The following is a 12422-nucleotide window of genomic DNA, read 5'->3' as shown; positions in this document are numbered from 1 at the left end:
CCGGAAGACAGAGACAGAAAGCGAGAAATCACCCCCCAGGGGGGATGGTCACGCCGCAATCCCTTCTCCTCCATTTTCCTCTTGGGATCCTGGGCACACACGCATACGCGCCCAGCATGAGTTTAAGTCACCGGGTTCAGGCCTCGAACTGCAGTTGACTACATGAGAGTTCAGCGACATAGCCATTACGTAAATGCTGATCTCAATACCTGACTTGCTGTGATCTGAGATGCCAAGACCTCTGCAAGGGGCAAGGAAGACCCCCAGCTGTGCTTGTTGCAGAAAACCAGGCACCTGAAGAAGAAAAAGGCAGTAGTCTGGAGAAATAGGGGTAACTCTTTAATATACCAGTCAGAGATTCTGAGTGTTAACTCCTCCACGCCCGCCAGCATATTAATAACCCAGAGGACAAGTGTTCCTGGATCATTGGACTCCAGTTTGAGAGAAGGACCACATCTTACTCCGGACCTGGATCCATCTTCTGTGGGCAGCTCTGGTAATCTGGTAAGCCCCCGGGGGATCTGTAGAGTCCTATCAGTCAGCCCGCTCAGTTAGAGTGGAGGAGGAGAACGGTACACTCTCTTTCGGTCACAAGACCGGCAGTCAGGACTCATCCGGCATCAAGCAGCCCACTCAGGAGTGGAAGAGGAGATTTATACACTCTCCTTTAGTCACAAGACCAGAGCGGTCAGGGCTAAGGCCCATCTGGTAATTGTTGGCCTCTGGCCAACTCTGGTAATTTGGTTGGTGTAGGGAGGGAATGTGTAACCTCTAAGTGACTGTGAGTGTGACAGTGAATGTGTTTGTGGTTCCACAATGCATGCATTCCACCATGGGGCATGAGTGAGTCTGTTACTGCATTTCCGTGATGTTTCCGTAAAGACCCAGTGGAGGTAATACATGCTGAGGGCCCCCTTCCCTCTCTACATGTGTATACTGGTAGAGGTTCTATATTTAACTGCCTATTCTCATGGAAATGCACAAAGGCCGTAAGGGACTCGTCCAGGCAGTCACCCGAATGTTCTTCCCTTTGGGCAGGACACCCAACCTTTGTCTGTGTTGGGAACCTTTAATGGGAAGGGGGGCACAGGGACGGTTGGCAGGGTTTTCCCTGTAGAGGTGGGCAGGCAGAGTAGGTGTCAGGTTACAAGTTCTGTCTCTGGCAACTGGGACATGAGTTTCTCTCAACTGTGAGGAAAAGACACCCTCCCTGTCCCGGTCCTGACTCTCCTATAAAGATGTCCACTACAGAGCAAAACCTGCCCACTCTACCTAGGAAAACAGGGATGGGAGAGGATGGAAGCTCCTGCCTTCAGACCAGCACCTACCTGGATTTTCCTGAGTCCAACAAAGAGACCCATGGCCTCAGAGATGTGACAGGAGTCTGCAACAAAATTTCAAAGGATGAAACTTGGTAGCCTCATCTTCCCCAGTCACTGCTCTTCCATGAAAATTTGTCTAACCATTTTTTTTCTTGGGTTTCTAGTATTGCTATAGGGGGAGAGCACTCACCAAAGGCAGCAAGAGAAAGAGAAAGGAAAAATGAGAAATCACCTCCCAAAGGGGATGGGCATGCCTCAGTCCCTTCTTCTTTATCCTTCTGGGACTTTGGGTGAGTGCATGCACACATACCTGCATAATTCTCAAGCTGTTGGGTCCCGGACTCCAATCGTGCAGCTGGCCATGTGGGATCCAGCTGCCTTAACCTTCTTTCCACCTGCAATATAATAGTTGATATTTTTCTAGTTAGAAAGTTAATAGGAAATATGTTTTATTATAATTTCTACTGGATAAATTGTCATGATTGCAAAGTCACTCAAAAAAGGTTCATCTTTCTTTTTTTTTCTTTTCTTTTCTTTTTTTTTTGCTGTACGGTACGTGCACTCACCAGAAATAGAAAGAGAGACTGAGAGACGGAAAGAGAGAAATCACCCCCCAGGGGGGATAGTCATGCCACAATCCCTTCTCTTCCATTGTCCTCTCAGGATCTTTCGCATGCATGCACACGTGCCTAGCATGACATTAAGCCACTGGGTCTGGGACTCGAACTATGGTCTACTCCTGGGAATCCAGCGACGTAGCCTTTACACCATTTGCTGGTCCCAAACACGAGTTCATCCTTCTAACACCTCCCTACACCAGCATTCCCCTCAAAGGACATCTGACTCACATTATTGAGGAACTGACTACACAGGTACACAGGAGTTCGAATGGGATCCTAATGCCTGGATAGCGACTCTTGATTTTATCTGTAATCCAAAGGAAAGCACAGCAAGCACGGGAGTGGTACCGGCCATCGCACTCTGCGTTTTCTCCATGGTCTTTCTATGCCCTCTGGTCACTTGTGACCATCAAAGCATCTCTCAGGAGCAGTCTACAGGGGTTTGGCCAGCCTCAATTCTGGGGAATCCCCGGTCCTCCTGCTTGTTCCTTTGAAGCTCCCAGAAACGGCCCTCTTTACCCAGAAACCATCCCCACGGACTACCAATTTAGGGACACATCACTGTCTAATGACTCCACTTCAGTGATTTGGCCTTGAATTCCCAACTTACCCCAAAGTCCTCCTATTCCTCAACTTCGAGGTCTTCCTACCAACCCTCAGAAACATCTTGCACTATTAAAAAGGAGGTCACAGACTTAGAATGGTCTACAGGACTGTGGCCGTCTCAGTTTACATTTAGTGAAGAGACAAACAGATTTGTACTATTACAGCTTCACCATACTTTTCCTTCTGATAATGGTATATCTTGCTTTATAGTTTCTCTGAAGGCATTTCCTTTTGATAAAGTTTCCAGCTCTTCACAAAACAAAACAAACAAAAAAAGAAACATCTTGCAAAAGGCTCTGTGATCCTCAGATTTAAATGTTTTTAGACTAGTAAGTTATATTTTAAAAAATAATTATTTTATGTCAGTTTATTTAATTTTAATTTTATCAGAGAGGGGCAGAGTGAAAGAGAAGGAGAGAGAAAGTGAGAAAGCAAGCCATCGAGTCTTGAGACTTGAACCAGAGTCCAGCGCCCTTAGCCGCCACGCCACCTGTCAGCCCCAAAGTTAGTAAGTTCTTATGGCTGATTTTTCCCAGAGAACTTACTTTCTTCTCTGCTCTATTATTTTGCTTTATCTGAATATATTTGTACACAGAAATAAATACAGAGAGGGACTAGCACGTGGCAAGGTGGATCAGGGCACTGGACTCTCACGTGGCCAACTGTGGTTAGAGTCCCAGACACGATGGCTTGTTTTCTCACTGTCCCACTCTCACACTGTCTCTCTTTGGTCAAAAGTAATAATAATGATATTAAACCACACTGCTTCCTGCTGGCTCCCCAGTAAAATAATTCTTAAAGAGAAATAGAGAACTGAAACCCCTAGAGGTCAATATTTTCGCAGCTAAACATGGTTCTTGAGTTTTGTAAAAAAAGAAATGGAGAAAAATTAGCAGATATGTATACAGGTATGTACCAGTAGTATGTAAAACAAATAACAATGATAGTTTAGCCCCAACTTCCTAAATTTCTATATTATATAAAATATAAAATACTTTTGGGACCAGCAGTTAGCGTAATGGCTATGCTCTCTCTCTCCTCTCTGGTGAGTGCATGTTCCCTGTGGCAAAAACCTTTGAAAAAAGTTCAAATGTCAGAGAATGTAAATGTTTCACTGCCTGTGTACTCAGTGCTTCCTTGACTCTAATCTGTTCTCTCAGGAATATAATATTTGCTGAGCATTTATTATACACTAAGCAATATTGTTGTCACTAGGGATATAATGGTGGACAGGATCATGAAACTTACATCCTTTTTTGTTTGTTTAAAAGAATTATTTTATTTAACTTTATTTATTTACTTATTTATTTTAATTTGACCAGAGAGGGACAGACTGAGAGAAAGAGAAAAAGTGGGGGTGGGGAGTGAGAAAGCAAACTGCCAGGTTCTGGAATTGAACCGCAGTCAACCATGTGGGAGTCCAGCGCTCTTAACCACGATGCTCCCTGCCAGCCAAAAAAACTAAGTCATTCTGATAGCTGAATTTTTCTGCATAAAATTTTGTTCCTTTTGAAAAAGAAGTCTATATCACAGTAAAGCACTGACACGGAATTTAACCATATTCTGGACATTTTATCGTCTGAAATTTAAAGTGAAAGTAATGACAAACTGCAGCAGACACAAAATAATAAACCATAAAGCAGTTTTCTGATTGCTTGTATTTCTTCAGAGTGAACTAGCCCCGGAATTTTCAGGACTTCGAGCCTCCTGGCTGGCTACTCAGGAAGCCGTAGTGCCTTGGGCTACTTGTTGAATGGTTTTATAAATTAGAGACAATGTTATGAATGGCAGTAGAACAACCTGTGTGGGACAACTCAGTGGCACAGTGGCCATGTGCTATTTAATTCCTTATGGAAGGTTGCAGGTTTGGTTCTTTGGTCCGTCTGTACATCTGGATATCAGTACCCATGCTCTTCATTGGCAGAGTAGGCTGGGATAGGGATTGTGGTATGGGACCCTGTTTGGGGTGCTTGTCTCTCTCTCCTTCTGTCTCTCACTCTTGTGAAAGAAATAATAAACTTTAAAAAAAAAAAAAGAACATTTGTCAGTTCTCACTTCTTCTGTAAGCCTTAGCCCAAATGTCACTTCCTCCAATGACCTTCCCTGCCCTTGCCAATAACTTGGCATTTGGTTTCCTTGTACATATTCTTTTAGATCATTCACTGAACAAATTATTCCTCCCCACTTGAGGACTATCGATTTTAGATTTCAAGGCAAGGACACGGGTTTTGTCAAATGTATGTATTTCTGTCATCCAGTACCCTAGGTGATATTTTCTTTTAGCACTTTAAATACTTCACTTCACTCCCTCTTGTTTGTGTGGTTTGTAATGAGAAGTCCACTGTAATTTTTATTTCTGTTTTTTCTATAGGTCAAGTGTTCTTTTCTTCTGGCTTCCAACCAGATTTTCTCCTAATTGTTGGGTTTTCCAGGTTAAATATGATATGCATAGGTGTAGGTTTTTGGTATTTATCCTGCTTGGTGTTTGTGGAGATTCCTAGATCTGTGGTTTGGTGTCTGCCATTAATTTTGGAAAGTTCTCACCCAATATTTCTTCTGCTTTGTTCTCTTTTTCTTGTCCTTTGGTATTTCAGGTACTCATATGTTACATCTCATTAAATTGTCTCACAGTTCTTGGATATTCAGGGTTTTTGGTATTATTTCTCTCTTTCTCTCTTTTAGATCTTTGCCTTTCAGTTTGAAAAGTAATTGTTGACATATTTTTGAACTGAGCTCACTCATTCTTTTTGGATCTGTCTAGTCTACTAATGAGCCCATCACAAGTAGTCGTCATTTCTATTAGAGTTCTTTTGATTTCCAGCATTTGTTATTGATTTTTTCTTTTTAGGCTTTCTACCTCTCTGCTTTCATTACACATACATTCTTACTTTTTTTTTTTTTTTTTTTACTTTTTCCAGTAGAGATTTTAACATATTAATTATGGTTACTTTAAATTTCCCTTCTGATAATCTCAAAATCTGTGTTATATCTGACTCTAATTCTGGCGGTGCTTTTACTCATCAGACTGTGCTTTTTCTTACCTTTTACGTTATGTGCCTTGTAATATTTTTCTTGTTGTTGTAGAAAGCCCAACACAATATATCAGGTAACAGGAAATGAGATAAAAAATTTTTCATATGAAATTAAATGTTAAACTGACTAGAAGTTGAGGTGTGTTTAAAGAGACTCAAATTACTCTAGTGTTCTTGTTTTGGTCTCTCCGTTGTCTTTGAGCTTCCCTAAGAGCTTCTTAACTAGAGTCTGAGCTTTGCAGCTCTATAATCCATTGTTATTACTTTAGACCTTATTGATGCAGTGGTAAAGTGTGTGGGGGTAGAAGTATTCTATAATTGTATGATTAAACCTCAGAATTTAATGTGTTCCTAGGTTGTGACCTTCACAAATGTTCTTAGCTCTTTTTCTTCCATCTCTAGGTGAATGACAACTTTTGAGCTGTTTACATACTGGAGCTGAAACTGGAAGTTCAAGGTGACTTCTTTTGCCTATTAATGTCTTGAATTCATAATTGCGAAAACGGAGGCTCTGTGATGTTGAGTGACCTACGTCAAATCTCTCAGCTTACTATGGCAAAACTGCAAACTTAGATCTTCCAACTTCGAATTCACAGCTCTTTCTCTCTGTCTAAATTACCACATAAAAATGCCATCTCTGTATTCAGTTTATAGTTTACAGCAGAGCTGGAGAATAGATTTGGCCACAGTAGGAAATAAGTCTGCGAGATTTCAGAGGAGGCTGCAATGCCTGGCTAGAGGGAAACTAAGAAGTTCCTAATGAATAGAAATTCCCAAATAACTAAAGCTCATTTTTTGGTTTAGTTTCTAGTGTCCTAGCTTTATCCTCCTATTAAGTGCTTTAATGCAACCATTAAAGTTTCTAATGCTTCAAATAAAAAGCTAGTTTTGCAGTTTCACCTTTAGTGTTAATTCTGGTGTTTATCCTCTTACTAAATGCTTTCATGCACCAACTAAAGTCTCTAAGACACACTATTTTAAACTTTAGCATTCTCCTCTTTAGAATATCTTGAAAAAAATTTAGAGGGTCTCTTAAAAAATTTAAATATAAAATAAAATAGCATAGAAAAATCAATCTTACATTGTAAGATTGAATATTGTTTCACTAAATTTTGTTTATGAATCTTGAAATAAGTATGTATATATTTTCCTGCATACATGAGCTACGTGAAATATGAAATGCATTTCTTGATGTGGGTTGTAGTAAAATCATTTAAAACATTTAATCTCAGAAAATAAAGAAAATGGAGGGAAATAACTTCATTTTTAAGAAAATACATGAATTAGTAACTTAACTTCCTTCTCTGAATTCATCAAAAGTGAGAAAAATACATCATGGGAAGATGAGACATTATTAAGAAATGCATAAGGATAAAATGAAGTTTTCCTTTTCATGAGGTGTTTGTTGTAAGATTTCTAAAATTGGTATCCTATTTGAGTATTTAATGTTCGGAGGATAAAATTCTCTAGGTAGAATCTAAATGTCTCAATATGATACAAAATTAGGTTGAAAAAAATCTGGGTCTTTTGAATTCTGATGGTAAATAAGATTTTATTTAATGCAAAAATGTTACATTAAAGAATGGGATAGTGCTGTCACATAAATTTAGATCTGGATGTAGTGTATAAAAATGTTGATTGGTTAGTAACGAATCAATCTCTTTGGTAATGTTTCATTTTCGTAAGAGTTTAATAAACCTCTAAATGTAAATATCTAACAGATGATTCCCATTTGATATAGTCAATAATGTATATTGATATATTAGAAGTAGCATCTACATTTTTTCATTCAGATAACTCCTGACTTGGACTTGGATTTTTTTTTTAAGAGGTTTTTTTTTTTTGCTATAGGGCTAGTGCCCTCGCCAGAACGACAGAGACAGAGAGACAGAAAGCAAGAAATCACCCCCTAGAGGGGATGGCCACACCGCAATCCTTCTCCTCCATTCTCCTCTCGGGAAATTGGGCACACACGCACACGCGCCCAGCGTGACTTTAAGCCGCTGAGTCCGGGACTCAAAATGCAGTCGACTACGTGGGAGTTCAGTGACTTAGCCATTACGCTAACTGCTGGTCCCTGGACTTGGATTTTTAACCCCGTGTATTTTCCTCAGATTCTAAAAGCTGCCCCAATTTAAAAATATTTAAAAACCACTATGACATGTTTTTAATGGAGACTAGATAATTACTCCAGAAATTTTTAGAACTCTGATTCTATAGATATATTTTTTTAAAGAATTATCTTACTTAACTTTATTTATTTATTTTAATTTGACCAGAAAGGGTCAGAGAAAGAGAGAAAGAGAGAGCAAGAGAGAGTGAGAGGAAAAGTGGGAAAGCAAGCTGCTAGGCAGAGAACTCAAACCCTGGTCAATCCTGTGGGAATCCCGCGTCCCTGGTTGGCCCTGTGAAAGTTCAGCGCCCTTAACTACTGCCACCTGCTGGCCACATCATTTTCTTTTTTGTTTTCTCTTGAAAAATTTTTTGCTATAGGGTGTGTGCACTTGCCAGAGAGACAGAGAGACAGAAATTGAGAAATACCCCTTCCGGGGAGGGGGGGGATGGTCACACTGCAATGCCTTGTCCTCCAGTCTTCTCTTGGGATTTTGGGATTTTGGGCACACATGCACCCACACCCAGTGTGAGTTTTAAGCTGTCAGGTCTGGGACTTGAACTGTGGTTACCTACATGGGAGTCCAGCGACATAACCATTATGCCATCTGCTAGTTCTTGTGCCTTACTTATTCTAAAGCTTTTTTTCCCCCTCATAAATTTGAATCAGCCTGGCTTTTCTGTGGAGAGTTAAACTATTAATAATACTATAGGTCTGGAATTACTTGGCCCATCTTTAAGACTGCAGCCTAACAGGCAATGCAGACAAGTTCTCAGAGTTAAAGAAATTTTCCCACTCCTGCGAGATCTCTTATTTCCTGGTTTGCTGCTTCCATCTCTAATGGTAGAATGGTCTTTCTGATGGCGGCTAATTTATAAAACAGTTATATCTATGAACACTCTGAAACGAACTTTGGCGCTCACAAAAAGAAAATGGAGAATAATGGTTGATTACTTGTTCACTAAAAGCAAAGTTTTCCATTTCTCCACACAACGTTAAGGCTATATATGAAACTTTTTTCAGTGCCTCAACACCTGGAACCTTTCCAGGGCAATTTCAAATAACAAATGTTCCTAGGAGGTTCTTTTGTAAACAGGAAATCTCAGCAGGCAGGCTGGCTGGTGGCACGGGGGCTGGGGAGGCTAGGTCCCACATGGCAGACTGCGAGGTTTGTGTCTTGGACTCTGCTGCTTGAGGGATGTGCAGGCGGGAGTGTGTGCAGAGCCCAAAATCCTAAAGGGAGGAAAGGAGAAGAGGGGACTGCAATGTGGCTGTCCCCTATGGGGGCATGGTGCTTCCTTTCTCTCTTTCTGGGAAGCACATCCATCCTCTAGCAAATTCCAAAAGAAAATGTCAGCAGGCACTTCAGTGAGAAGGTGGAAGAAGCCACGCGACCACAGCCAGTTCAAAGTCAGCTCTAGCAAGGTGCAGAGTCACTACTTTACCTTCCCCTGTGGTCGTCCTATGTTCGTTTGGGAATATGTCCCCTGAGCATTAACCTCTAACCCGGAAACAGTAATAAGTTGTTGGGTGGACCATGTTCAGGATTAAAGAAAAGGAAGGGGAGATGAACCCATATGTTCCACTGTCACCTCCATTCCTGATGGGTCTTTCTTTCCTTTTCTTTTTCTTTTCTTTCTTCTTTTTCTTTTCTTTCTTTCTTTTTTTTTCTTTTAATTTTGACAGAGAGCACATGCCCTTGCTGGAGAAAGACGCACCCACACATAGAGAAAGTGTGAAGGCACCCTCCTTGGGGAACAATCATGCTGTAATCCCTTCATCTTGCCCTCTTTTCAGGATTTTGGGCACACAGGCACACGTGCCCAGCATGTTTTTCAAAAGAATTATTTTATTGGGCTGGCAAGTGGTGTGGTGGTTAAGGCTCTGGGATTCCCACATGGTTAACTGAGGTTCAAGTCCTGATCCTAGCAGCTTTCTCATTCTACCTCCATCTTTCTCTGGCAAAACTCATGTGAAAAAAATTAAAATAAAAAAAAATTAACTTTATTTATTATTATTATTATTAGTTTTATTTTGACAAGAGGAAGACAGAGGGAGAGGGACAGAGAGAAAGTGAGAAAGCAAGCTCCCAGGTCTGAGACTCGAACCATGGTCAGCCATGTGGGAGTCCAGCATCTTTAACCACCATGCCACCTGCCAACCCCTCATGTTTCTTAAGTTTAAATTACTACTTGATCCTCTGTACTCCAGCTCCAGCCTCTTCCACTTTAGGGAAACTGCTCTGACCAGTTTTTTTTTTTTTCTTTTTCAGCTTTTAAAAAATTAAAACAAAACTATGAGTACGTGAAAAAAGTCTAAATAGTACAAAAAGTGTGCCAAAAAAGGACTATGCCTCTCCCTATCCCATTACTGCCCTTTCTTCCCAGAGGTTACCATCTTGTTTTTCTACCTACTAACCTGTCTTAGAGGTACTGATCTACCTGATTATCACTCTGTTATGTTTTTGTTTGTTTGTTTGTTTTGAGAGGTTTTTGCTATAGGGCGCATACACTTGCCAGAGAGACAGAGACAGAAAGCGAGAAATGACCTCCCAGTGGCCCGTTGTAATCTCTTTTCCTCTATTTTCCTCTTTGGATCTTGGCCACACACGCACACATGCCTGGTGTGAGTTTAAGCCACTGGGTCTGGGACTCAGACTGCGGTCAACTACACGGGAGTCCAATGACATAGCCATTATGCTAACTGCTGGTCCCAGATTATCACTATTTTCAAACATGGAATCTCGTTTATTTTCTTTGCATTAGTGTAAACACTCCCTACTGAAGGAAATCCTGGTTTCTATGGTGATGCTGTAGTAGGCTGCAGTGAACATCCTTGTGCATATATCCTTTTGTTCATGTGGTAACATTTCTTTATAATAAATTACTAAAAGGTGAGTTGCTAGGAAACATGACATTTTAAACTTTTTGCAGATATTGAAAGTTAAATTTTCCGGGACCAGCAATTGGTGTAATGGCTATGTCGCTGGACTCCCACATAGTTGACTGCCATTCGAGTCCCGGACCCGGTGGCTTAAACTCACACCAGATGGGTGTGTGTGCATGCGCAAGATCCCGAGAAGAGAATGGAGGAGAAGGGATTGAGGCTTTGCCATCCTTCTGGGGTTGATTTCTCGCTTTCTGACTCTCTGTCTCTGTCTTTCTGGTGAGCTCATACTCCCTGTAGCAAAATCCTCTCCAAAAAAAAAAAAAAGAAAGTTAAATTTTCCTCCAAAGAAGTGGTACCAATTTACACTACTACAGTTTATGAAAATGCCAACTTCACACACAATTACTACTTTTTATCATTATTGAAAATAAATCCTTGGGGGGGTCGGCAGGTGGTTAAAGGCACTGGACTCCCATATGGAGGACAATGGTTCAAGTCCTGGACCTGGTGGCTTTCTTTCTCACTTTCTCTTTCTCGCTCTAGCTCTGTCCCTCTCTGGTCAAAAGAAAATAAATAAATAAAGTTAAATAAAATAATTATTTAATGAAAAAAAACCTCTATGAACCTCAGTTAAAAAAAATAATCCTTGTGGGGCCAGCAGATGGCATAATGGCTATGTCGCTGGACTCCCAACCGCATTTTATTCTACAACTAAGAACACAATGTAGACCTACACCTGGAGAGAGAACATGACACTCAGTGCAACAGTGCTTCTCCTAAGAATACTCTTTATGTGGAAGGCATTGACATTAGAACCAAGTCAGGAGAGTCCTTGGGAGGTGTGGACTTTTGGCCTGCATCACGTGGGAAAGGATGATTATGAGCTGACTTCTTTTAGTCAAGGAAGATTTCATATGCAAGAGCTCAGGGCTAACCCTGTGGTCTAGTTGTTAAGGGAGCTGGATCTCATATAGCTGACTGAAGTTCGAATCCTGCCCCTCGTGGCTTAAAAAGGATGTTGGGCACATGTGCATAAAAGCCCAAAATCCTGATGGGATGGAAAAATGGAGGGGAGGGACTGCAGTGTGACCACACGCCACAGGGGAGTGCTTTCTCCCTCTCTCTGTCCCTGTCTTTCTCTGGAGTGTGCATGTGCTTCCTAGCAATTAAAATAAATAAAACAAAAAACATATAAATAGAATTGTTTGAAGAATGTCCAGGATGTTCTGTGTCAGGTAAACAATCTCGACAGAGCAAATAGCAGAATGTCAGACCGAGAAGCAAAGAGGAAGAACCCAGAAAGAAGAGGATTAAATGACTGCGGTTTAGAATGAGGCAGTGTGAGCTGTGATCCTGGTTTTCCCAGTTACTGTGTGCCCTGGGGTGAGTTATTAACCTTTCTGTGTCTTAGTTTACCCATCTGTTATATGAAGGCAACAACCATAGCTAATTCATCACTGCTGTAAAGGTTACGTGGTACACAGACACGGTTAAATACATGGAAAGTATGTGCATTGTTCCAGGCTACAATGACTCAGGACTTCGTGCGCAAAGATAAAGGTCAAGAATAGCTATGTGGAGAACAGCCCTTCTTCAAGAGACAGACAGCTCCATGGCTCCTGCGATCTAGCCATTTGGGGAGAAAGGAAGATGTCCCACTGATAACTGGGCCTCCAGCATTCAAAACTCGTGTGATTGACCTTCCAAGTTTGGGAAGAAACCGATCATCCACCAGATGACTAGAAATCGCTTCAGGACCACAAGAAATATGGGGAAGCAGGAAAATACCTCTCCCACAAGGGAAAAGGATAGCTCCTCTTTATCCACACACAGTTCAATG

General features: G+C 41.2%; 1 long non-coding RNA gene across 1 annotated transcript in view; it reads left to right on the top strand.

The window, feature by feature from the left end:
- The first annotated feature begins 178 nt into the window (after nucleotides 1–178).
- Nucleotides 179–12422, top strand: part of LOC102481404 (uncharacterized) — a 17158-nt gene continuing 4914 nt past the window's right edge. The window contains exons 1-2 of the long non-coding RNA XR_003547455.1: nucleotides 179–504; nucleotides 5983–6037. This is a non-coding gene — a long non-coding RNA (uncharacterized LOC102481404). The remainder of the gene's footprint in view (nucleotides 505–5982; nucleotides 6038–12422) is intronic.

The sequence above is a fragment of the Tupaia chinensis genome, unplaced genomic scaffold (genome assembly GCF_000334495.1).
Source record: "Tupaia chinensis unplaced genomic scaffold, TupChi_1.0 Scaffold144142_1, whole genome shotgun sequence".
In the NCBI taxonomy this organism is placed as follows: domain Eukaryota; kingdom Metazoa; phylum Chordata; class Mammalia; order Scandentia; family Tupaiidae; genus Tupaia; species Tupaia belangeri.
Note: the sequence above shows the minus strand (reverse complement) of the source record. Positions and strands in the feature narration are given on the sequence as shown.